This window comes from Pleurodeles waltl, chromosome 2_1 (assembly GCF_031143425.1).
Source record: "Pleurodeles waltl isolate 20211129_DDA chromosome 2_1, aPleWal1.hap1.20221129, whole genome shotgun sequence".
NCBI lineage: Eukaryota > Metazoa > Chordata > Amphibia > Caudata > Salamandridae > Pleurodeles > Pleurodeles waltl.
This window is the reverse complement of record NC_090438.1, coordinates 50,978,053-51,001,558: the sequence shown is the minus strand read 5'-3', so window position 1 is coordinate 51,001,558 and position 23,506 is coordinate 50,978,053. Positions and strand designations below refer to the sequence as shown.

General features: G+C 43.4%; 1 protein-coding gene across 6 annotated transcripts in view; it reads right to left on the bottom strand.

Moving 5' to 3' along the window:
* Positions 1 to 23,506, bottom strand: part of EDA (ectodysplasin A) — a 1,298,941-nt gene that overhangs the window by 672,011 nt on the left and 603,424 nt on the right. The gene's annotated exons all lie outside the window — the stretch shown is intronic.

Genomic DNA, 23,506 nt, shown 5'->3' with positions numbered 1-23,506 from the left:
GTGTCTAGCATAAACGGGTTGTCTCCCAACGAGCACAGAAACAGAAAACAAGGGCATCACGTTCTGATTATACAACCCTGGACAAAATGTGCAGACTACAGGGCGACAATATCGACTAAGAATAAATGCGTATGCAGCACATTCTCGTGTTAATGGAAAAATATGTAAAAAAAAAAGTCAACATCAAAAAAAGATGTCAAGCCAAAGTTGAAATCTAAAATTAAAATTAATTGCGGGACCTACACTAATGTGAAAAAGGATCTGAAGATACTGAGGCAAGTTAGACCCAATTGATCACAGCCAAGGGAGATGTGAAGGTTGAAGGCCCCTTGGCACTGTCAGAGCTGCAGTGAAACAAAGGCACTTGTCATGCCTCTCCTTTCTTTTCTCTCAAGTGCACTCCCAGCCTGTCACGGAGTATCATGCAAGGCATATTTAGTCAAATATTACACCTTTTTATGGAGTGAGAATATGGACGGCAGACAACACAGATGTTGTTCCAATCAATCCAGAGCTTCTTCCCACACAAGAAAGACATTTATTAAAGAGAGCTGGCAGGGTGGTGTAAGGGCTAGTTTGAACAGAATTAAAACTTGAGGGGCAAACAAGATAAAAAACAGGTGGCTCCGAATAAAAGGTTAAACAAGCATTGGCATTGCTAATAGGAAATGCTTATGAATGCACTCTCAAGCCAGACCCAAAAATCATGTACGTTAATGACTGCCTCCTGTCATCTGTGCTGCTCCAGAGAAAAATGCCATAAATTATCTAGTTATATAACATATTTTAATAGCATTACTATGGCATGTGTATGCCCCTGAAAATTCATGCTTGCGCAGCTGGATAAACAAAATGATCACAGTTGAGTGGACGGCAAGCACTTTTCTGTGGAAGCACACAACTTAGGTCCAATCAAAAACTGTACTAATTGTCAGGTGACAGGTGTGCTGTCAGGCCAGACCATAAAAACTGAAAATGAAGAAAAAGAAATCCTGAACAAGGCTACTGTGTTCTGCAATCCTTCTCAGTGAGGCAGTACAAATTAACAGCTTGACTGATCCTGCACTGCATGATCGGAAGGACGGCAGCTTCTACAATTCTCAAACATGCAGTGTGTACAGCCTATTAAGGGCTAAAATGTCCTTACGTTTTTCGTAAAAATTTAAATATGGGAACATTTTACCTCCTACTGGCATGTACTTTTTTGTATAATGTTTTTTCATATGAAAAACATATTAGAAAAAGTGAAAAAAAACCTGCACACCTAGGGACACACTGTACTTTTTTTAAGGGTTAAATTTTAAATGCTGCACAATAGTCGCTCCTGGGATTCAATGTGTACTTCTTATTCAGTGCCCTAGAGAAGATAAACTTTAATTCAGTGCTAACAGGCTGTGTGCCGATATTGCGGATTGACCAAGTGTCAATGAAAAAAGTGAAGAATGAAAGAAAAGGTATAACCCCATCTTGCTGGAATATGATGAACACGCTGGTGGTTTCAGATGGAAAAAGGACGAAATGTTAGTATACTGCTATAGTACAACACCACATGAGAGCCACAGAATGTTAGATAAAGTAAAGGAGTTGGCATTCACTCCACGTTGAAGTTCAATTTTGGCATAAATCAATCAATGGTCCGTTGCAGAGGTAGGGTGCGTCTTTTCTGCTTTGCATCCTAGAGGATTCAAATATCTGGGCATTAATGTGACATGGCCGAAGCAATTGTTTGCAGCCCAGAACGTTCAGGTTGTGCTTTCAAAAGCTAAACTGATTTCCAAGATTTTGAGGGGCTGCTTGAGCTGCCTTTTCTAGTTCGGGTTCACAAGATTATTTTTTTGCAGAGCTAAAAACCTCCCTGATTGATATTAGGCTACACACCTTGTTGTTGCAAATGACTGGGTCTACTTGTCAGAAGGGGGTTCGGTCTACATTTCACATTCACCTACAGGAGGATATTGGGGACGAGAAGCAGTGCCCGCTTGCCTAAAGGAGGAGTCAAAAAAGCTGTAACGTTCCTTCTATTAGCCAGTTAAACTTTCTATGTAGGATCAATATCTGCAGATACCAGGGGAATGTATTCATATATGCTTAGTCCACCTTGCAAACTCATGACACAGTCAAACGACCATATGGGATCACACCCAAACTTTAGGTCAGGACTACTTAAAAGTGCACGCATCAGCCCTCCCACTCAAACAACTGGCATTGCAGTCACAAAGGTTCTTTAGAGGCATTACAGCTTATCTATTACACGTGGAAATTAATCAGTTTAAAACATGCTCCTAAGGACAGCGTGTAGGGATATTCCTAAACCGATCTGTATCATAGGACTAGGTACAGATCCCAATGCCATTTTCTTTTAGGATTGTGGCTGGTGTAAGTGGACAGTCTCAAAACTAGTTTAGCATATCTCTAGCTTACATGCACCTCAGATTTCGTCAGGCCATTTAATTTTAGTTAAGTAGTTTTATCCCTTATTCTCACCTTAGATAAAATACTGGATTTCCCATCATTATACATGTGCCACCATCATGTAGTCATAATACTCCTAGAGTTCATTGCATTGTGAAGCTTGAGAATATTTAGGCAGATAACAGGGTTGAGGGCAACAACCTGCTCTGCAATTCAATGTGTGACAGGGACAGCTCCCTCTGCTATGGGGCCAACCCCCTCCCCCTCCGCCAGCAGCAGCAGCTGCAAAACTTTTACAATAAAACGATAATAAACCACAGGGCCCAGCACTCCCTCTCAGTGTGCATGTGTTTGGCAGGCCGTCTCGGGTTGGCCACACCCACATGCGCACTGGGCTCTCTACAACCCGGCACTGTGTTACTGGGTTGGAGACAGCAGGCAGAGGCTGCCACTCTACCTCAGGGCACCCTGGCTGGGTACTCAGTCCAATCCTAATGCTACCAGTAGCATGAAAGCAGTGTTAGGATTGGCCTCAGGGCAGGCTGGAAGCCTGTGCCTGCAGTAAGGATCCCGGAGCAGAGCGGCACGGAGGAGAGGAAGCTATTCTTTTTTTTGTTCTTTTTTTTGTTTGTTTGTCATTCACTGGGAACGCTTCCTGCAAGGGGACGGGGGTCAAATCACACATACACTTTTCAAGTTCAAATCTGAAAAACTCACTCATCTAAGAAAATGCTGCCCTTGCTCACCATGACATCGGGATGAGAGGTATTACGATTTAAGCTAAAAGACTAGGGCCCTCATTCCAACCCTGGCGGTCTCTGACCGCCAGGGCGGAGGGCAGCGGAAGCACCGCCAACAGGCTGGCGGTGCTTCCAGGGCTATTCTGACCGCGGCGGTAAAGCCGTGGTCAGAAAAGGGGAAACGGCGGTTTCCCGCCGGTTTTCCTCTGGCCCAGGGAATCCTCCATGGCGGCGCTGCTTGCAGCGCCGCCATGGGGATTCCGACCCCCTTCCCGCCAGCCTGTTTCTGGCGGTTTTCACCACCAGAACCAGGATGGTGGGAACGGGTGTCGTGGGGCCCCTGGGGGCCCCTGACTGCCCATGCCAATGGCATGGGCAGTGCAGGGGCCCCCTAACAGGGCCCCATACAGATTTTCACTGTCTGCTTTGCAGACAGTGAAAATAGCGACGTGTGCCACTGCACCCGTCGCACCCCTGCAACTCCGCCGGCTCCATTCGGAGCCGGCTTCCTCGTTGCAGGGGCTTTCCCGCTGGGCCGGCGGGCGGCCTTTTGGCGGTCGCCCACCGGCCCAGCGGGAAAGCCAGAATGGCATCTGCGGTCTCCTGACCGCGGAGCGGCCATTCATCGGTGACCGCATGGCGGGCGGCGACCGCCGCCCGCCGCGGTCAGAATGACCGCCTAGGTGTGGCTATAATTGCATGCCTCCATGTTCTGCAACACAAACTCCCCACTCATGCTCAAAAGTCTTTACAGCAAAAGCACTTGCTTTTGCCACTGCGCCCTTGTATTTCATGAGTGACCAAGAACAATCTGCAGCTGTTCCTGGAAGTATTTCACATCCGTCTTAATGGCAATGGTAAGACTGAACACTTAATCCTTGTAGCTATCATTCTGCTTAACATCTTAAGGTCTGGGAATGGCATGCATGTGAGCAGCCTCCCAAGATGCGGATTCAAAGCTTGACTTCCAAGGCTTCTAGAGTTGTGACCTTTGCAAATATTACCTACAATCTCCAAAAGAAAGATTGCTTTCGTGGGTTGCGTTCAGCCACGGCACATCCCTCTTCTGGCTGTGTATTTATTTTTAGAACTCTTTTTATTGATTTTACAATTATATCACACAATATGTGATAAATAAACCAAGACCTAGTAAAGCTACAATACCATATTGTATCATTTTTTCACTTGTGTAAACGAGGAGACTGCTGTAGTACGCAGACAGACATTTTGAGCATCACAACCCTATATGCTAAGGATAAAAAAAAAAATCGACCAATGGGTTACATATTCTTTCATGTTTTTGCTGACAGCTTCTAACTCACTACACTGTTTTTTTCTAGTATAACACATCTGGCCATGCCAATTTGTCACTAGTGCACATTACTGTTCATTGACAAAGTCCAAAATTTGGCAATGACTCTCTTGGCAGTTACACAACCCAAAGTGATCAGAATTCTCATATCTCTAAGTTATCCTCCTTCTTTCATTATGTACTAATGGATTGCCCCTGGAGCTTAGTGATCCATAGTTCTTTAGAACTTGTAGTAGGGACGGGGACTGGCACCAGTGGGGCAGTTATTGTGAGTGTCCTACATGACAGTAGGCAACATAGCTGTCTGAGAAGAACAAGTTACTTACCTTCGGTAACGCTTTATCTGGTAGAGACACTATCTAGCTGAAATTCCATGCCTTAAATAATCCCCAGGCGTCAGACTGGATCCAGCTATTTTTTTGTGACCAGTACCCTCTGCATGCCAGTAGGTGGTGTTGTTTGGTACTAGGTGGCGTCGTCGACACCGGAAGTGACGAGCGCAGTGTATATCTAAGTGCCGCCACCTCAGCATGCTGCGGTCTGTTTCTTTTCATGACTTTCCACGCCAGGAGCCAGGAGCCAAGAAGAACACTGACAACTGGTATGTGAAACTAGGACCCTGAAAAGGGAACAGCCCTGTACTTAAAAAGGGAGGATGAATGAGTTGGTAAGGAATCTGCTTTTTCAGGAAAAAAATGAGTAGGTGCAGGTCTAGGACAGGACAAAGGCCTCTGTCCTTTTTGGGTACAGAAAATACATAAATGACAACCACAACCTACTTCTGATGCTGGCACCCTCTACCAAAATAGCTGCCACTTCCTGAAAGAGTAATGAGATGTTGTCCTCCTGCCGCAGATAGGTGGTATTGGTGGAGAGGTAGTCACAAAGGGGAGAAAATAGCCCTTTGGACAATATGGAGAGCCCAGCAGTTGGATGTTATCGATCTCGAGTGATGAAGGTGATGTATTCTGCCTCCCACTGGGTGCCCATGATGGCCGGAGGGCAAACTAAAGAGGCTTGAAAGCTGCGCCTGTCAGGGAAGTGGTGGACTGACCCGATGTCTCGCTCCCTGACCCACGAGGCATGTGGGTGCTGCATCCTCAGCCACGCAAAGATTGCAAAATCTGCTGGCTGTGGTGGTAGGGTTGTTGGAAACGCAGTTTGAAACTCCTTATGTGGTCACAAAAGGCGGACAGTGGTTGTCAAGTGGCCATGGAAAGGTGCAAGGACCTGCCCGTTACCCTGAGGCCTTGAAGTGCTCCAGAGTTAAATCTGCCTTGTCTCCAAAGAGACTGGAGCCATCAGAGTGTATGTCCATGAGCGAGGCCTGAACATCCCCAGAAAAGCCAGCTGCCCTTGGCCAGACATGGTGCCGTAAGGCCAACAATGATGAAACCACTCTGTCTAGCGAGTTGTTCATATCCAGCCCACACAGAGTATGGTGAACTTAGCTGCATCGCTCCCATCTGTGATAGATTGGGAAAGTACAGCTCTGGCTTCCTCCAAGACCATAGGCTGCACCTGTGCAACCAAGTCCCACAGCTGGAGAAGAGGTTTGAATGGGTTGACTCTGCTGAAGCACCTTCGCCAAGATAATCATCTTGACAGCCAAAGTGGGCAGCTGCAGGTCTAGGACGTCAGCAGCCCTCCTCACCACCATAACGGGTAAGACTTTCTCCTCCATAGCCATGGTAGGAGGAGAAACCAAGCCAGTTTACCTGGGGAGGTATCCAGTCCACTAGCATCCACCCGATTCTCACACCAGGTGTCCTCGGTGACACCTAGTGGCTGGTATTCATCATGGTTCTGTGGCCCCTCCCAATCATCTCCAAGTCCTAGCTCACAGGAATAGGGCACAGGCTCCGGCCTGGATGGTGTGCCCCTAATCAGCACTGGAGTCAGCGTCAAACAACACCCATCTGGCTCTGTGGTGCATTAGGGGTAGAGTATGGGGACTGTGCTGCTGATGTGCACCCAGGGCCGTAGCCAGGATCATGGGTTTTGGGGGGGCTGGTGCCCATGATGAAAGCTACAACCTTGACTGGGGTCACAGATATGGGGGTCTTCAATATGCTGGGATATTTTTGAGATAAACTGCTAAGCGTCACATTTTCTACCAATTGTAATATAATTCTCCTGAGGACATTGTTTAACAAATGTGGAAATTGTGGCTAAGTTTTAACACACACCAATGATTTTCTTGTAGATTTAGATATTTTGCTCCCCTGCATATCTTTGGGTAAATGCATGCAAACAGTTGCATTTTAAGCACATTCATCAAATATGAATGTATGTAATGCATCTTAAAACAAAGGTGAGTTGGGGTGTCTATGGCTTCCTGATTCTCAGCTTGATCAAAAGGCTGTTTGTTTATGGGAGGATCACTATTTCGTCCAGTGACTTAAATTGTTAATATATGCAAATGTATAATAGAAAATGTGACAACAAGAGTTACCCATGGTACTGTCCAAATCACAATGCCCTCCTTCCTCTCCCATTCCCAACATTTCTGGTCTCTGTAATCTGGTCTTCTCTTGACCCCCGTCACAATATTGGTCTATGTACAGGACCTTATTTTTGAGATACACCTTCTATATAAACATATTCATTGCAAAGCCCTCCGTAATATTAGAAATATAAAAAATAATAGCACAAAAATGTTCTCCATTAAACAGAGGGAACAAGTCCTTCAGACAGAAATATTGGAACAAGTACTACATACATTCACTGCCTGCAAAAACAAATTGTATTAGAGTCTGCAGAACAGTGTGTCACATTCTAAAACAGGCACCATCAGCAGGCATCTATCGTAATGATTCATGGCAACATACATGAAGCAGACTACAAACAAACAAGACCTCAAACCAGCAGATGCTGCTATCTAGCAACCAATCTGCAAGAGGCCATTCTTGGCAAACTCATTAACACAAAAGGCTTGGGCAATAACCTACCCTCTATCACAAAGATCTTTCTGGATTGCCCAGAAGACCAGTACTAACAGAAGGGGATGTGCTGTCTAATCATTACTAAACCCATCCACTGTCTTTATTTCAGTGCATTGCCGCACATGGGTTCTAAGGCTAAAAAGATCATGGTATTTAAGGACCCTTTCTAGAATGGATCCCCTCTTACCTCTTCAACAGATGATGCATCATCTTGTGCTCACCGTACTCTAAAACTCCTTTCTGCACAGACTAGTAAGGTCCACATTTCCTCATCTCTCAACATCCAATCAACTACTGGAACTCCTCTGATCCGCCAATCAGACCCGTTACAGTCATGCATAAGACACCCACCTCATCCGGAAGCTCAAAAACCTGACCTATTCTCCTTTGTCCTACACCACTGCCTCCCAGCCATGGACAAAGAATACTGATCAACCGCCTGAAATTTAACTCATCAAAAACTGGGATAAATAGGAAAATTACCATCCTATGACTATCTGGCCTCATAGACTAGATCGCTTCCAATGAAACACAAGAAACCTGGGCATTTTCATGGGCACTATGCCACAAGTGAAGAAAGTTACAGAAGGTGCCTTGTTCATCATGTCAACCATCTGCCACATGTTTTACTCCTTCTTTTCCCTCAGAATGTCTGGGCCACCATCATTTTGATACTGTTTCTTCTGGGGTAGGCAAACTCACTGTCTGTCCCACCCATTAAGAAAATGCACACTGGTGACATTCTTTTTTCTAAAAACAAAAGCCAGTCTCAACAATTTACAAATATTCACCATCACCTGGCATTCAAAGAGGTAGCAAAAAGCTGCCCCCCTTATTTTAAACACAATCAAACCAGTTCCAGACATTGACAACCTAAGCAAAGGAAGAATCAGCTATGCACACACCACTATTAGTAAACCACCCTTCACTTCATTCCAGGGTAGCTACAAGTTCATTATGACATGAAAAGCTCACCTCTCTCTGGTTCTCATGTGCAATTCAAAAACTCTTCCCACATAAGCAACACTATAAAACCAAACTCTATGAATTTAGTACAACAAATGGAGTAGCACTAAAAAGTTCAAATCCAAGGAAGTCTGATTCATTCTTTCATCATTCTGAGGTCACTATGCTGAACAATTGTAACAACTTCTATTAACATTTACTATTTTTAGAAACAGTGTTAATTAGTAACAAATAACATTTATCATTAGGGGAAAATGCATGTCTAACACAGGGTGAAAAACAAAGTTACGCATCACTCTCCTTTCAAGTAGGATAAAATATTTCCCCTCTTTGAAATGGATCTCCCACCTTTGTAGAGATTTGACACCGGAACTATATGCACACACAATCGGTAAGTATATTGGTGATGCCAAGAAGATGGTCTTCATTTTGTCTTCATGAGGAGTGGTTCTCAGAACCATTCAGCATACTAATCCAATAAAAACCTTTTAAGTGCAAACTTAATACCTTTATGTGTTTGTAGGGAAGGCCGCAACATAAGACAGAATTAATTGTAGTTGCCTATAAAATGACCAGGAGCAGCTCGCATGAAGGTGAAGGGGCAGCGCGCGGGTGAGAGAATTAAAATAAAATGAAAAATAAATTTTTTGAAAAAACACTTACCTCAAAGTTGCATGCTGTATGCCGCTCCGCTTGTGCTTCTCTACGCTGCAGGCACAGGCTCCCAGCCTGCCCTGTGGCCAATCCTGATGCTGCTTTGATTGGCTGGGAGAGCCCAGCCAAGGCGCTACCAGGCAGACTGGGCTGGAGAGAGCCTACAGCGCAAGTGTGTTTGGCCGGCCCGAGACTGCCGGCCAAACATACATGCGCTTTGAGGAGGGGTGCTGTGCACTCCCCCTCAGTGGCCCGCCCCTTTTACCAAACAACAATAATAAACACAGTTTATTATTGTTGTTTGGTAAAGGTTTTGCAGCTGTCACTGCTGGCAGGAGGTTGAGGGGGATGTCGCTCCTCCGCCCCATGGAGGAGCCGCCCATGAAAATAACTATTCATTCAAAGGCGTACAAGTTACATCAGGTCCCTATATCATACTCCCAAACAAATTTCTTCATTTGGATAAAAACTGAAGTCTTACAACATTTTAAAGTCACCTCCTCTAAGTCTGTTAGATACTAATAGTTTATTACACAAAGACAATCCGGCTAACTCAAGGTGTGCCATGAACAATGAAAAAATGGTTAAGCCTGTAATAATAAGTTTTATCTTCTCCCAGGAACCCGAGGAGCAACTGGTGTGGTGACCCTTCAGGGTTGCTATTGGGGCACCCAAGCTCGAACAATGACCCACAAACATAACTGTAGCAAACTGTGTTACTGGCAGAAGGGGGTGACATCCTACTCAAGTAGCAAACAAAATCCTTATCAGGGTGAAGTCACAAACAAACCTCAAATTAACCTGTGCTCAACCCCCTGGTATCTTGGCAAAGAGCAGTCAGGCTTAACTTAGAGATAATGCGTAAAGTATTTATGGAGCACTTCAAACACTTCAAACAGTAATTAAGTGAAAACACAACACAAGAAAGGTCCCATACCAATCTAGAAAAATATATAGTACATTTTAATAAATAACTCCAGAACAAAACAACAAAAACCCAATCAGTAGAATCAGAGTTTAAAGATGTAAGAGAAAATAGCACCAAAAGGCACAAAGCGCCAACTGTTGTCATCTGGTTGTGCCAGACTGGGACAAAGTCACAAGTTCAGGCCAACTGTGTGGGAGCATGGGCCAGCTGCATGAACCTTGTTAGGCCCACTGAACAAGAGTACCTTAAATCCTGGTTGCGAAGAGATGAAGAGTACTGTGGTGAGGATATGCCACACAGCAGAGGTGATACAAGGCGCAGAGTTGGTTCTGAGGAGCTGTGAAGTGTGATGCGGTGTCAATGCACAGAGATCAGTTGTGCAGCGCCTTATTCACATGGGCTGCATTGGGTGAAGAGATGTCCTTGTGTGGAGATGCGTCGCACAGTAACAGTTCTGATGGGCTAAACTGGGCCAGGCAATGTCCTTGCGTCAGGAAGTTCATGCAGCCGAGGCCATACATCGGTGTAGAGGGCGATGCGTCCTGCAGCAGAGGCGATGTGCTGGCTCTGCGGGAGAGGCGCCTTAAAGGGGGTGAGTCGGTTCTGCTGAAACCACAGATGGGCTGGCAGATCACCTTCAGACTCATTTCCGGGGTCCAGAACTGGGATGGGACCACTTGGGAGGGAAGACTCATGGATAGCAGAGTCCAGGTGCTGGGTTAAAGGTTGCTAAAAGTTTCTTCTGTCCTTAAGGCTTCTGATCAAGGGGCCGGTCAACAAGCTGCAGGAGTAACTCTGGTGTCCTGGCTTTAGAGGAGCAGGTCCAGTCCTTCTCACCCAGGCAAGAGGGAAGCTGCACAGCAGGTCAGCACTCCTTCCAGGCAGCAGTTCACCAAAGTGTCAGCACTTTCAGAAGCATAGCAGTAGTTCATGGCAGAGCCCACAGGTCCAGAAGTGTACTGAACAGTTAGGTCCAAGAGTCCAATATTAGTACCTTGTGCCCACTTGGAAGTTGAGGAGCATCTAGACCTTTCTACCCCTTCCCCCTGTTGTAGGGATGGGAGTCCCTGGTACCTTAGAAAAGTTAATGTCTCTATAGACATAACAATAAAGCCCTAATGCCTTACTCTAAAGTAATCTATCCAAGTCCCTATGTAAAAAAAGGACTAAACTTTAGAGTCCACCAATCAGATGACCCAACTCTATAGAACCCTCCTGAGAGAAGCTCCAGTCTCTCAGATTTTTCAAGCACTAGTGCTTATTAAAAAATTATTGAGAGAAGTAAGGTGAGCTTCTCCGGTGAGGTGGGTGGGTTGCATGTGAATCTATGAAAGATTCCAATACTGGAGAACTTTTCTTATTCCAGTATTGGAACATAGATTCACATGCTTGAATCAGACTATAAAGCAGTACTCATGGCACATTGCATTGTCAGTAAATTGTGAGAATAGTTGGATGATACCTATTTCATATGAGTACTTAACTACTCCAACATATAAAATGCTCTCACCTATAAGTACATCTGTACAATTATTTATCTCTTTATACAATTATACATAGATTTTAAAACATGAAGGAAAAACAAACAATCAAAATATGCAATGTGCAGTACCAGAAAACAAGGATGGTGGGAAGTTAGAGTTAGCTCACCTTTACTGGAAACGATGCTGCAGGACCGCTTGGCCAACAGCCACATCACCTTGAGGTATCGCATCCAGACAGTAGTGCCTTGTAAACATGTATGTATGTATTCGTCCAAGTGGTCGCTCTGCAAATGTCTTGTAGAGGTACACCTGCGAATAATGCCATTGATGTTGAGACAGATCTCGTCGAATGGGTACGTACTGAAGTTTGTAAAGGTCTTCCAGCTGCCTGGTGACAAAATCTTATAGCAGCTACTATCCATCCTGCTATGCTCCGTTTCGAAAGGGGTCAGCCTTTTCAAGGAGTGCCATATGCAACAAATAATTGTTTCAACCTGCGAAAGTCTTTGGTTTTAGCCAAATAAAGCTTAATACATCTTTTTATATCCAGCGACTGAAGAGTCCTCTCTGCTAGTGATGACGGATTCGGGAATAAAGTCGTTAAGATCAAAGGCTCATTAATGTGGAAGTCCGATAGTACTTTGGGAACAAACTTCAGGTCTGTGCGAAGGATTACCCTGTCCTCTTTAAATTGAAGGAAAGGCTCTTGAATCGTAAGGACCTGCATCTCGCTGATGCATCTAGCAGAAGTAAAAGCCACCAGAAGAGCAACCTTCCACGATAAGTGTTTGAATTCCACTTTTTGAATGGGTTCAAATGGATGTCTCATAAGTTGAGACAGTACCATGTTAAGTTGCCAGGAGGCGGTGGAGATCTAACTGGCGGGAAACCTATAAACAATCATTTCAAAAATGGTTTTATTAACCTGGAGGACCATAAAGAAGGAGATGTTGAGGAACGTCTGAAACGAGATATGGCCGCCAGGTGCACTCTATGGATGCATGACCTAATCCTGAAGATGCCAGGTGTAGTAGATAGGGCAATATCTCTTCTGGTGCTGACATTAGTGGGTTTATCTGCTCTTTCTGGCACTATAAACAGAACCTCTTCCACTTAAAAGAGTAGGTCTTGTTTGTGCTATCAGCCCTGGCATTTGAGAGTATCTTTCTACATTCTGGGTGAATATTTAAGTAGGCTAACTCATTGTTTAAAGGAGCCAAGCTCATCATTTCAGTGACTTGAGATCTGGGTGTAGAACTTGACCCTCTTTCATCGTTAGAATATTTGGTGGGATCCTCAGTGGAATGCGATCTCTCTCCGAGAGTAGAAGTTCCGAGAACCAATGCTGGCGAGGCCAATATGGAGCTTCTCACTTGATTTTCGTGAGCACTCTTGAAGTCAGGGGAATGGGTGGAAAAGCGTAGGCAAATATTCCTCACCATGCCATTAAAAAGGCAATCCCCCATGACCCCGGATGGCGATCCCAGCTTGCGCAAAAGCGGAATTTGGTATTCTCAAGGGTCGCAATGAGATCTATGTTGGGTTCGCCCATTTTTCGAAGAATTGGTCGAGTGCTCCCTGGTTAAATTCCTACTCGTGGCAGGATTATGTTAGCCTGCTGAGAGTGTCTGTTGTCTCATTCTGTCTCCCTGGTAGGTATTCTGCTCTTAAACTCACCCCATTTTGAACAGCCCAATTCCAAATATTTTGAGATTCTCGAGATAGGAGAAAAGACCTTGTTCCTCCCTGCTTGCTCAAGTAATTAATTGCTGTTGTATTGCCTGTCCTTATGAGAACAGCAGATTGTTTTATTCTGGGGAGAAAAGCTTGTAGAGACAGAAATACTGCTTTGAGCTCTAAGAAACTGATGTGACATTTTTGAAGAGAGCTCTTCCACCTTTGCTGATCTGTAGGTCTTGTAGATACGCTCCCCACCCTTCCAGTGAGGTGTCCATGGTAATGACCAGAGGGGTTTGTTGAAGTAGAAAAGAAAAGACTATCGCAATGTTTGACTGTATTGTCCACCAGTGGAGTGCTTCAATCATACGTGGAGTCACTGTGATAATGCCATTGAATGAACCTCTCTTTTTGCACCCATTGAAGGTCTAATTCCTCCTGAGGGGGGTGCATTTTTAAATGGCAAAATGGAATTAGCTGAATGCAAGATTACATCATCCCCAATAGAGACTTGTAACTGCGTACTGAAGGGAACTTTTTTCTTTGAACCAGGGTTGCTAAAGACATAAGTTTGGTGTGTCTTTCCAATGTGGGAAAGGCCTTGTCTTTGATCATGTCTATTGTCGTTCCTAAGAAAGTGGTTACTCTTGCTGGCAAAATCTCTAATTTGTTACAATTTAGAGTGAGACCCAGCTTGTTGAATAATTCTATGCAAGCTTTTGTTGAGTTGTGAGCTGTCTGACTTGATTGTGCTTTTATGAGCCAACCTGTCTCTTTTCCTTGATGTGCTCTATTGCTAGGAGGAGGTCTTGTATAGGCCGCTTGGGGTGGTTGCCTTTGTGAATATTGTGTACGAAACTGCTGAGTTGATGCTGTGTAGGAGGGGTAGTGAAGGTGTTGAAAGCCCCCTCTGTAAGGTGAAACTCATTGTCCTCTGGAGCCATGAAAAGGCAACTTCTTAAACTGAAGGGTACCCAGTGATATGTCCGTGTCAGTTTTAATCGCTTGTAGGGCTTCATCTATGTGTTTGCCAAAGAGATCCTCACCTTCAAACTGAAGATCCAATATCTTATTCTGCACCTATCGCCCAAAAGTAGTAGCCCTAAGCCAGCTTTGCCTAAAAAGGACCGCAGCACCTTCCACTTGTCTAAAAGAAGTGGTCACAATATCCATTGCGCAGTCGATGATCTCCGCAAAGGTTCACTCTCCTTTTAACAAGATCTTTTTTGCTCCTGCCTTTGAGCCTTCCTAAAGCTGGACCACATATGGAGCAATATCCACCCAGAATTGTCTTTCATATCTACCCAAGAAAGACTTTGCTGCCCTAACTGTAAGCCCAGACATGGAGGAAAATCTTTTTCCAATGTTGTCCAATCTTCCTTCCCTCCATGTCTGGAGGTGCCATAATTGGAGTTGACAGATTCTTTGAACGCCTCTGTGCCGCCTGTGTTATCACTGAATCTGGTTTCGGATGGCCAATTAGACATGCTGGGGTGTCTTCTGGGGCTTTATACTTCTTATCTAGTCTTCGTAAGGTGGCAGTTACCCTGACCGGGTTCGTCATAACTTTTAAACCTCCTTCCCAGATATAACTTACTATGGGCATGGTTTGTCTTTTGAAAGGGCTCCTTAAAATAATAGAGGAAACAATCCATTTGTTTAGTATGCATGGGGGGTGCAAATCTCTGTAAATTATGGAAAACCCCAAATGTCCCTGTAGGTGAATCCACAGGAGTAGGCGATGGAGATGATAGAGTTGGGATTAGGTAGTTATCCCATTCAGATTGTGTATCCTGAAGTTCTCCTTCCTCCTTCTCATCGGAGGTATCTGTGTCCTGCAGAAATGTTCTCTGCAGGGTAGTCCTCACTGACATGGGTGAAGATGTAGGTCTCTGTGCTGGAGTGGAAGGATGAGGTAAGGAAGGTGGAGGTTCTGTCCAACTTTTTTATGACGACGCTGTTGTGAACTGAAACCTCTTCTTGTAGTCCATCAACATAAATTGGAGCCAAGTAATGAGGGAGCTTGGAAGACACACCATCTCCTCTTGCTTGTTGGTATTGCTGAGGAGTATATTATTGTCGGTCATACTCTTGGTCATATTCCTCTTCCTGATATTTGATGTGGAGCTGAGAAGGACTATGAGCCACACCAAGTGGCCCCCCTTCAACCGAATCTGCTTCCAAGAGATGGGCTGGAACTAAGGGTCTGATCTTACTTGAAGACATGCTGTGTGGTGTTAATTCATCACTTCTGTTTGAAGTCTGATTTCTTTCTCGTCAACAGTGTCGTCGACGGTGCCGTCGACTAAGTCATCACTGCGTGTAAAGGTCTGACATTTGTCATCATCAGCGGTGTTGTCGCCACGACGCTGATCATCAACGACTATGTCGCCGGTGTTGTCGTCATCGACGACAATTTTATCTTCATCGTCAATGGTCTAGATTTGGATACCGTTGATATAGACATCGACGACGAGCAAGAGAAAATAGTTGGCAAGCTGGAGATAGTGGATGTTGTTGTTGCTGATGAAGCCGCCATATATGTCTTCGTCGACAACTGTGTGGATGAAGATTACCTCATTGACGGTGAAATTCTTGCCAACGGTCTGTCCGCTGGAGGAGCTGAACAAGGTTTTTTAATGTATGAATTACCTTTGGTGGAGGTGCTGATGGTTCAGAAGAAGGCTTAGAAACCTTTTATGAAGTAGAACGCAGGTCTTTTCTTTCTGTTTTTGAAGGGGAGGATTTACCTTCATGAGGTGATGTTGAAAGGCTGCAGACTTTACCAGACCCCTGAGTAGTCTTAGAGTTTTAGAAGGCTGTTTTGAAGCCTTATCACAATGAGGTAATCTTTCACTATTTTGAGACCTTTTAGAAGACTAAGAAAACTCCTCACTGTCCAAATCTGAGACAGGGTTTTTCTGGGTTTTAAGCTTCTGCAGCCATATTAGTAGTCTTTCCTCTCTATCCTTCAGTGTTCTGGGTCAAATATTATGACATACCTTACATTCTTTAGTAGAATGATCGGGATAAAGGCAGTAGATGCAGTCTCTATGTGGGTCTTCAAAGTCAAGTCTTTTCTTTCCGGAAGTACTGCAGGCTCTGAAGAGACTTTTCCTTTCCTTGTCAGACATTATGAAGGTAAGGTTAGTCCAGAGGTGTTCTGGGTGTAAAAACACTCTAGGACAAATGAGTATATATGATCTGTAGTGGAAAAAAACTACTCAAGCAGGAAAAAGGTGAGCAGAGCACAGTGGAGACTCCCTAGAATGACGTACGGTAGAGAATCAAAGGGACTTGAGCTTCTCTCAGGAGGGTTCTAATGGTGGTGCCATCTGATTGGTGGACTCTAGAGTTTCATTGTTTTTTACAAAATGACTTGGATAGACTCCTTAAGAGCAAGGCCTTATGTCTCTATTGTTATGCCTATAGAGACATTATAATTTTTAAGGTACCGGGGACTCCCATCTCGACGACGGGGAATGATTCAAGCATGTGAATCTCTAAAAGTTCTAATACTGGAGCAATACTAACTTTCAGGAAAAACAAATATTACAGTTATAGAACACCCCTTACAATTCATCCCGACCTCCCACCCCATCCCTGCACCTCCAAATGGTAGAAATGCAAGTGAACAAATATAAGGTAATGTAGCCCCCTTCCAAAGTTGTGGTTTGCCTTTGCCTTTTATTCTAGTAGTGAAACAAACAGCAGACCTGTAGGCCTAAGAACCTGAGCAAACGGGGGTAAATCAGAAAAAGCACTTCTTTGGAATATATTTAAAAGTGATCCAGTTAATTATGTAGAGCAATAGATGCACACATACTAATGGGTAAATAGGGTATGCCAGCAGGCCATGCAATGTACAACACAACCACTGATTATGAGTAAAGACACTGTGCCTTTCAATACAAATGTTTCCAAACAACAATGTAAGTGCTACAGTCAATACAAAATAGTGAAGGCACATAGCTAATTACTAGTGAATGTGAAAGATGGCACTAGTGTATGTGAACCAACAGATAATTTCGAGAGTAGTTTTGGTATAACGTTTTTGGCTTAATGTCAAACATCAAAATGTGTATGTTTGCAAGAGGAATCTACCTGTCTAAATGAATAATGATGAGAAAAGCACTCCAAAAATATTAAGGGTCAGCAGTACAAATTTCAACACCAAGAGAACCTCTTAAGAAGGGTCTTCATGATGACATGGCACAGAGGCAATGGGCGGTAGCATCCCAGTTCAAATAGGCCTCTGTAATTCAGATTTGAAGAGAATTATAAAATGGGACGAAAGACGATGCAGCAATAAGCAGCAGCCCCTAGTGTTAGGGAGTGAGGAAAAACAGGGCAAAGTGTCCCTTTCAGGGAAGCACACCCAGCCGCAATTAACTGTAAAATCCTGATGACTGAGTGCCTGAAGCAGCAGGATAAACAGTCTCTAATTCTTATATTATATTATTAATGTGAAATAACATTCTAACTTTTGAAAGACTCAGGCACTTTAACATTTATGCTATAAACTAAAAGTGTTTCAAATGTAAAGTTTCAAATATGATGTCTTTTATCCTGTATGCTTTAAACGTTTGATCTCTCTAGGTTCTCAGCGCTATGGATAGAGTCACAAACTGTTGTCTCCCAGAATGAGATTTCCCACTTAATACTATGGGTGGGCAAGGTTGCACAGAATACAAAAGCATTATAAAGCATTATATTGTGTGGAACATAATAAACCTCGGGTAATAAAGTTAAACATCACATTTATAAGATACAAATTAGCAAACACATACATTATTATTTTTATCAAATATGACTATGGCCTAGGGCACAGTTAAGAGGAAGAACTGAAATTGAGGTGACATTTCACAAATTAATCAGCAAGCAAAAAGCCAATGGCTTCATGCAACAACAACAAAATAATCTCAGCAAACAATGCAATGAGCAACTTCAGGTGATGAACACAACTTGGTCCCAATTGCATCTGTTACACCTTCAGCCATTCCCAGTCTTTTATCAAACATCGCTTTGCATTCTGAGGCTTGAAATGCCATATTTCGAATGACAAAAAGTGAACTTCAAGTCCCTGAAATAATTTGGCTGTTGGCAAAAAGCCTGGACTGGCCAAAGGTGCCACACATGACACAGACCCCTGGTAGTTATGAACAAACAAACAGATCTGTGCACAAGACTACAATAGAAAGGGAAAGGAAGTTCAGCAAAATAGTGCTGCAGTGTCCAGAACAAGTCCTCAGCAATTGTCATCCACTCCACAATAGACTTATCAAGTTTTTAAAGTAGTAAACCCTACGAATCTAATTCACAGACAGTTAGCTGCGACTGAGCCAACCAAAGCAAAAGAAACAAACTCCAGCAACCAACACAGTATCAATGTCATTCATGTCAGCAGCTGGGATTTAAGAGCCCATTCGTTTTCTGGTATTGTATTGTGGACCTTGTAGTAGTATATACCTATTTTGAACACAATACATGTTCATAACTGTAAATACTTTTAAAAAGAGATTCCTGAAAATGAAGGTAGTTATACTTATTAAGGGATCTTCTATATAAGACTTGTACTAATATCTCAGTGGCCGATAATGCTTCCCCTCAGGTCACTGACATCATTTCATGACCCTGCTTCATAGTAGACCTGGCAGACCTGGCTTCAATTAAATACTTACTTTGAACTAGGTCCTTTTTGGGCCATATACAAATGTCCTTAACTTCTTCACTTTACGGGCAAAAACACTGATCGATTTCTCAATAATGACTGTAAAAACCTTTAAGGTAACCAATGTCAGTGATGCAGTCCCTGTTAACTTTTGACATGTTTTACTTCATGTTACATACTCAAAGAGTGCTTCCTTAATGCAGATGTTGTGTTTCACTTGTAATTGTTTTGTCATGCAACATATAACTTTTGTATAGTGCATACACTATATGGAGGTACCACCAGGTATCTTCTCGAATTGAGGTTGTGGGTGAGTGTTTATGCTGCAGGCATTGGGAATTTCTTGCAGAGGCTGTGATCACATCATAAACGTGTGCGACTACATGCACATCCAATCTTTGGCCTCTCTGAAGAGCGTGCAAGCGATGGTCACATATGTACCAACTGTATTTGTGATTCTATGGTAAAGTGTCTGAAGTGGTGCTCCACTGTGCAAATGATAACAGCACAAGAAAAGAAAAGGCAGTCTTTACAGGTGGGTGGGTGGTTTACATGTATGGGATAGATGGTGAAGTGGGAGAGATAAAAGGAATTATGTGCAGGAGAGAGTGAAAATGTTGCTGAAAAGAAAAGAGATAAATTATTAGATACGTAGATGGATGATTTCAGAGAGACGGAGGGGACAGTAAGTATTTTAGTATCTAATAGCATGAGAGACTACAGAGGTTAGTAAAGAGGAGAAAAAGAAAGAGGTATACACTCTGAAGACCACTACACTTTCCACTGACCAAGACAATCATTAATTTAAACTCTCACATTTTCTGTTCTACTAATTAACACCAAAATCATTGTTGATGCCAATGTATTTGATACTGCTAACAGGCACTAAGAAAGCTAATAGGTCTAGATTTTCTTTAGGTATATGTTCTTTGATGTGATCTGTATGTCTGCATTCAATAACAGAAAACTCACAAAGAGACACCAATATATTTGTTAGGTGGCATGCTATGTGAAGCACAGGCTTTGGGTTACATGTTTAAGCCACAACCCTAATGACATAGACCACTTCTCTTGGAAAGGAATTTTAGTTACATTTCTTTGGCCACAGACCCTTCTACCCTTTTTACATCTGACTTAAAGCACTAATCAACATCATTAAAGGGTTGTGTAGCCATAAAAGCAAGTAACTCGATCCAAGCATTTTGGCCTAACTTATAGAACAACTGTTGTTGTCTCCCTCTCTGTAGCTGCAAAGCCATCAAGAGTGTGGGGGGATGCTATCTCAGACTGCTCTAGTAACATTATTATAATGCCATGGTAGAAGATTCTAAAACTCCTATCTGCCTCTGCCATGCTTTGGCTATGTTCTCTCCGGCCGGGGCTAGCTGTAAGGAATCATGTCAGTCACGTTTGAATTACTGCTGGCTGGCACGGCGAGGGAAGAGACGGGGTGCATTATAATTAACCACAGCATGCAGAATGTAAGGAAAAGCATGCAAAGATTCTCCCGTCATCCGTAGCAGTACAACCCAGTTCCCCTGCAGCTGTGTACTACAACCTGACTGGAGGTGTGGCACCACAGGGATAATACAGGTTGAGCCAAGGACTGTGGCACTTGTGCGCAGATCATAACAAAAGATAGCTAAAAAAGGGAAAAAAGAATAGGAAGTGAAGCTTAAAAGTGACAGTAATATGGAGGACTCAGATTTAGGGAGGCCAGATGGAAATATGGGCTGGCCTTGCCCCGCTAGCGCCCCAACCCCTTGCCCCCCCAACCATGACTACGGCCTGTGTGCCTGTGTGCGCTGCCAGAGCTGGAAACATTGACAGAGGAGCTGGTGCTAGGGAAGGTTGAGGTGGCTAGGCCAGCACCACTCCAGATCCATCCACTGAATCCAAAAGACCCAAATGGCACTAAGGAAGACCAGTAGGGGCCCCCACAAGGCCCGAAGACGCTTCAACGAGCACAAGCCATCCAATTATGAGGTGCATGACCTTGGGTTGGGTTGGGGTCGCTCTGGTTTCTAGAAACTCAGGAGTGGTGGAGACGGCCCAGGCGCAGGCTAACCGTGGAGCCGGGTCTCGATTGCCAATGCTCTCTCATCTCGTCAGATGACTTTGACAGACGGTGCGAAGTCAAACACCTCTTCAACTTGTTGCTCTTCTTCCATTTGTGGGACTTACCCAGACGACTTTGACGACGATCGCTTGGAGTGGCTCAGCGACCAATCCTGGGACCTTTCTCTTGACCGGGATTGAGACCGCCGTGGTGTTGCACGTCGAGCAGTAAGGAGTTTAAGGGATCACTCCTTCGCAGCCTTGGGCTGCACAGCATGACAAACAATGGTGGTCTTGGCGTTAAGGTTGCGATTGAGGCACCAAAGACAGATGAGGGGTGTGTCAATTGCTGACATTTTTCAGAGACAGGGATTATAGGGCTTGAAACCAGCCTTCCTTGTGGACATCCCTAGCACTCCAGGAGATAAAGTCTCAAATGGTTGTCAACAAAAAGTGAAAAAAGAGTCAGTCAGTCAAACAAGGGTGGGGGTAGCTCTTCTCCAGATCTGCGCTGATTGGTGCAGAAATAAAGGAACTTTCCTCAGCATGCTGGGGTGGCACCTATATAGGCACCGTGCATGTCACTTCTGGCATGGAAACGACACCACTCGGAACAATGCCAACCAGCGTGCAGGGGTACTGTTAACGAAGAAATTTTGGGATCCAGTCTGACGCATAGGGATTATTCCAAGGCACGGAATCTGCAGCTAGAAGTCTCTATCATATTAGAGATATTTATTTTTTGTAAGCCCTGCGAACCATCAAGCGGAAGAATAAGCCAAAACAGGCCAGGCGTCACTTTGATACAAGGAATTCCACAAAACAACTGAAGAAGATACATGGCATGGAAGATGACAATGGGGGTCACTCATGAGAAATTGTCTCACAATGTAAAATTGAGCAGAACTGAATCTAAGCTTGTTTGACAGGACAAGGTTGAACAGTTTGCACAGACCCAAAATAAGGAGTCACATGTTGATAAAAGCATATTTAAACAACTTAAATGCAGAGAAAGAATCCATACAAAGCTGTTCCATTTGAATAGGGCATAAGATACACAACTTGAAGCAAAATGATTAGTGTGAATTGTAGGCAGAGACACATGCTAATTAATCCACCTCCAACACGTTCTAGGAAAAGCAATAATGAGATGTTCCAAAGCCCTACTTTTAGCTTTACAAAGGAGGAACCTAACAGCTCACAATGGTCCATCTGCTTTCCATTGGAGAAGATCTCGAAGATACATAATCAAAGCTGGCTTATCTACTAAATAAAAACTTACCTCACTATAGTATCCGTCTAAGGACCCGCCAAAGGCATTGAAAGAATTTGCTTTGTGTTTGTCACTGTGCCAAGATGGACATCAGAGTTGATTTCAGTAAAGATATTTTGCACTTTGGTAATAAACTCGGGAGACAATTTACAAAAAAATGAAATAACACTAAAACATTTAATGAAAATGAAATTATAAAACAGAAAATATATAAAGGAGGAGGGAGTCTATTGTCTATTGAGAACTAGGTTGTATGAGTGATTATTTGATTACAAAAGATGGTGAACTTGACAGATTTACGGCAGAAAAGACCATAACGATTTCGGAATAGCCAGTGCTCCTTAGAAGGGTCTTTTAATAAAAGAGAGATGGACAACTAGTGTTAAAATGTTTATCAAATCGCCCAGCATCCCTCAGAGGTAGTATCTAGCCGTTTTAGAGAAGGTTCAACAGAAGTGGACTCTCAGAATGTACATTGTTGAAAAATACGGCTGACTAATTTAAAACCATGTTGACTGATAAAGAATAGTTGTATTTTTGTGCTATAAGAAACCTGCAAATGCAATATTCCAGATATACCTTGATTTGAATATCACTGGAACCTCGAAGAACCTGGTGGAAATGGACAACAAGCTGGATGTGTAACTGCTTTGATAAATAAGACCTTAAAATGTAAAATTACAAATATGAAAGTGATGATCAGTATATTTTGGAAACTTTGATAACCATTTTAGATCTTACCCCAAAGTAGAAAGTAATATGTATGAATGTGTGTTATAGTGTTGCCACCTATTATAGACTGGACGAAAGTTTAGGATTCGCTTTTAAAGTGCAGACTAGGTCAAACCAGAGCAATTCACTGGTGTTTAAATTAATGAACAGAAAAAACATTTTATTCCTGGATTTTACAAATATAACTCCAAAGATTTCTGACGGTATGTCCGGGGCACTACCACCTACATCCCTCGGAATTTGAAGGCAATTAATTATGGTTTACACGCGTTCATTTTAATTTCTTGCTCGAGTTGCAGCTTAGTTCTGGGGAACTCCTAGCTTTGCTTTATAGCTTCTGCCCGTGCTGAAAACAAGAGCAATATTATTTTTAGATCACGTACTTTGGAGTTTTATGTTTTCATATGTTCTATTCTAGGACCATTCCTGCTTTACTCAATGCCGTGTGTATAGATGGTGTTCGTAGTGAGTGCTTATATATGTTGTCTGACTGTGTGTGTGTGTGTGTGTGTGTGTGTGTGAGAGAGATCACATATATGCATGCATGCGGTTGTGCTGTGATGCCCATTTATGATGTGTAGAGGAAACTGTGTCTGTCAATTAAGAATGTGGTGTCTACATGAATGTTTGTTTAATGTGTGCGCGTGAATGTGT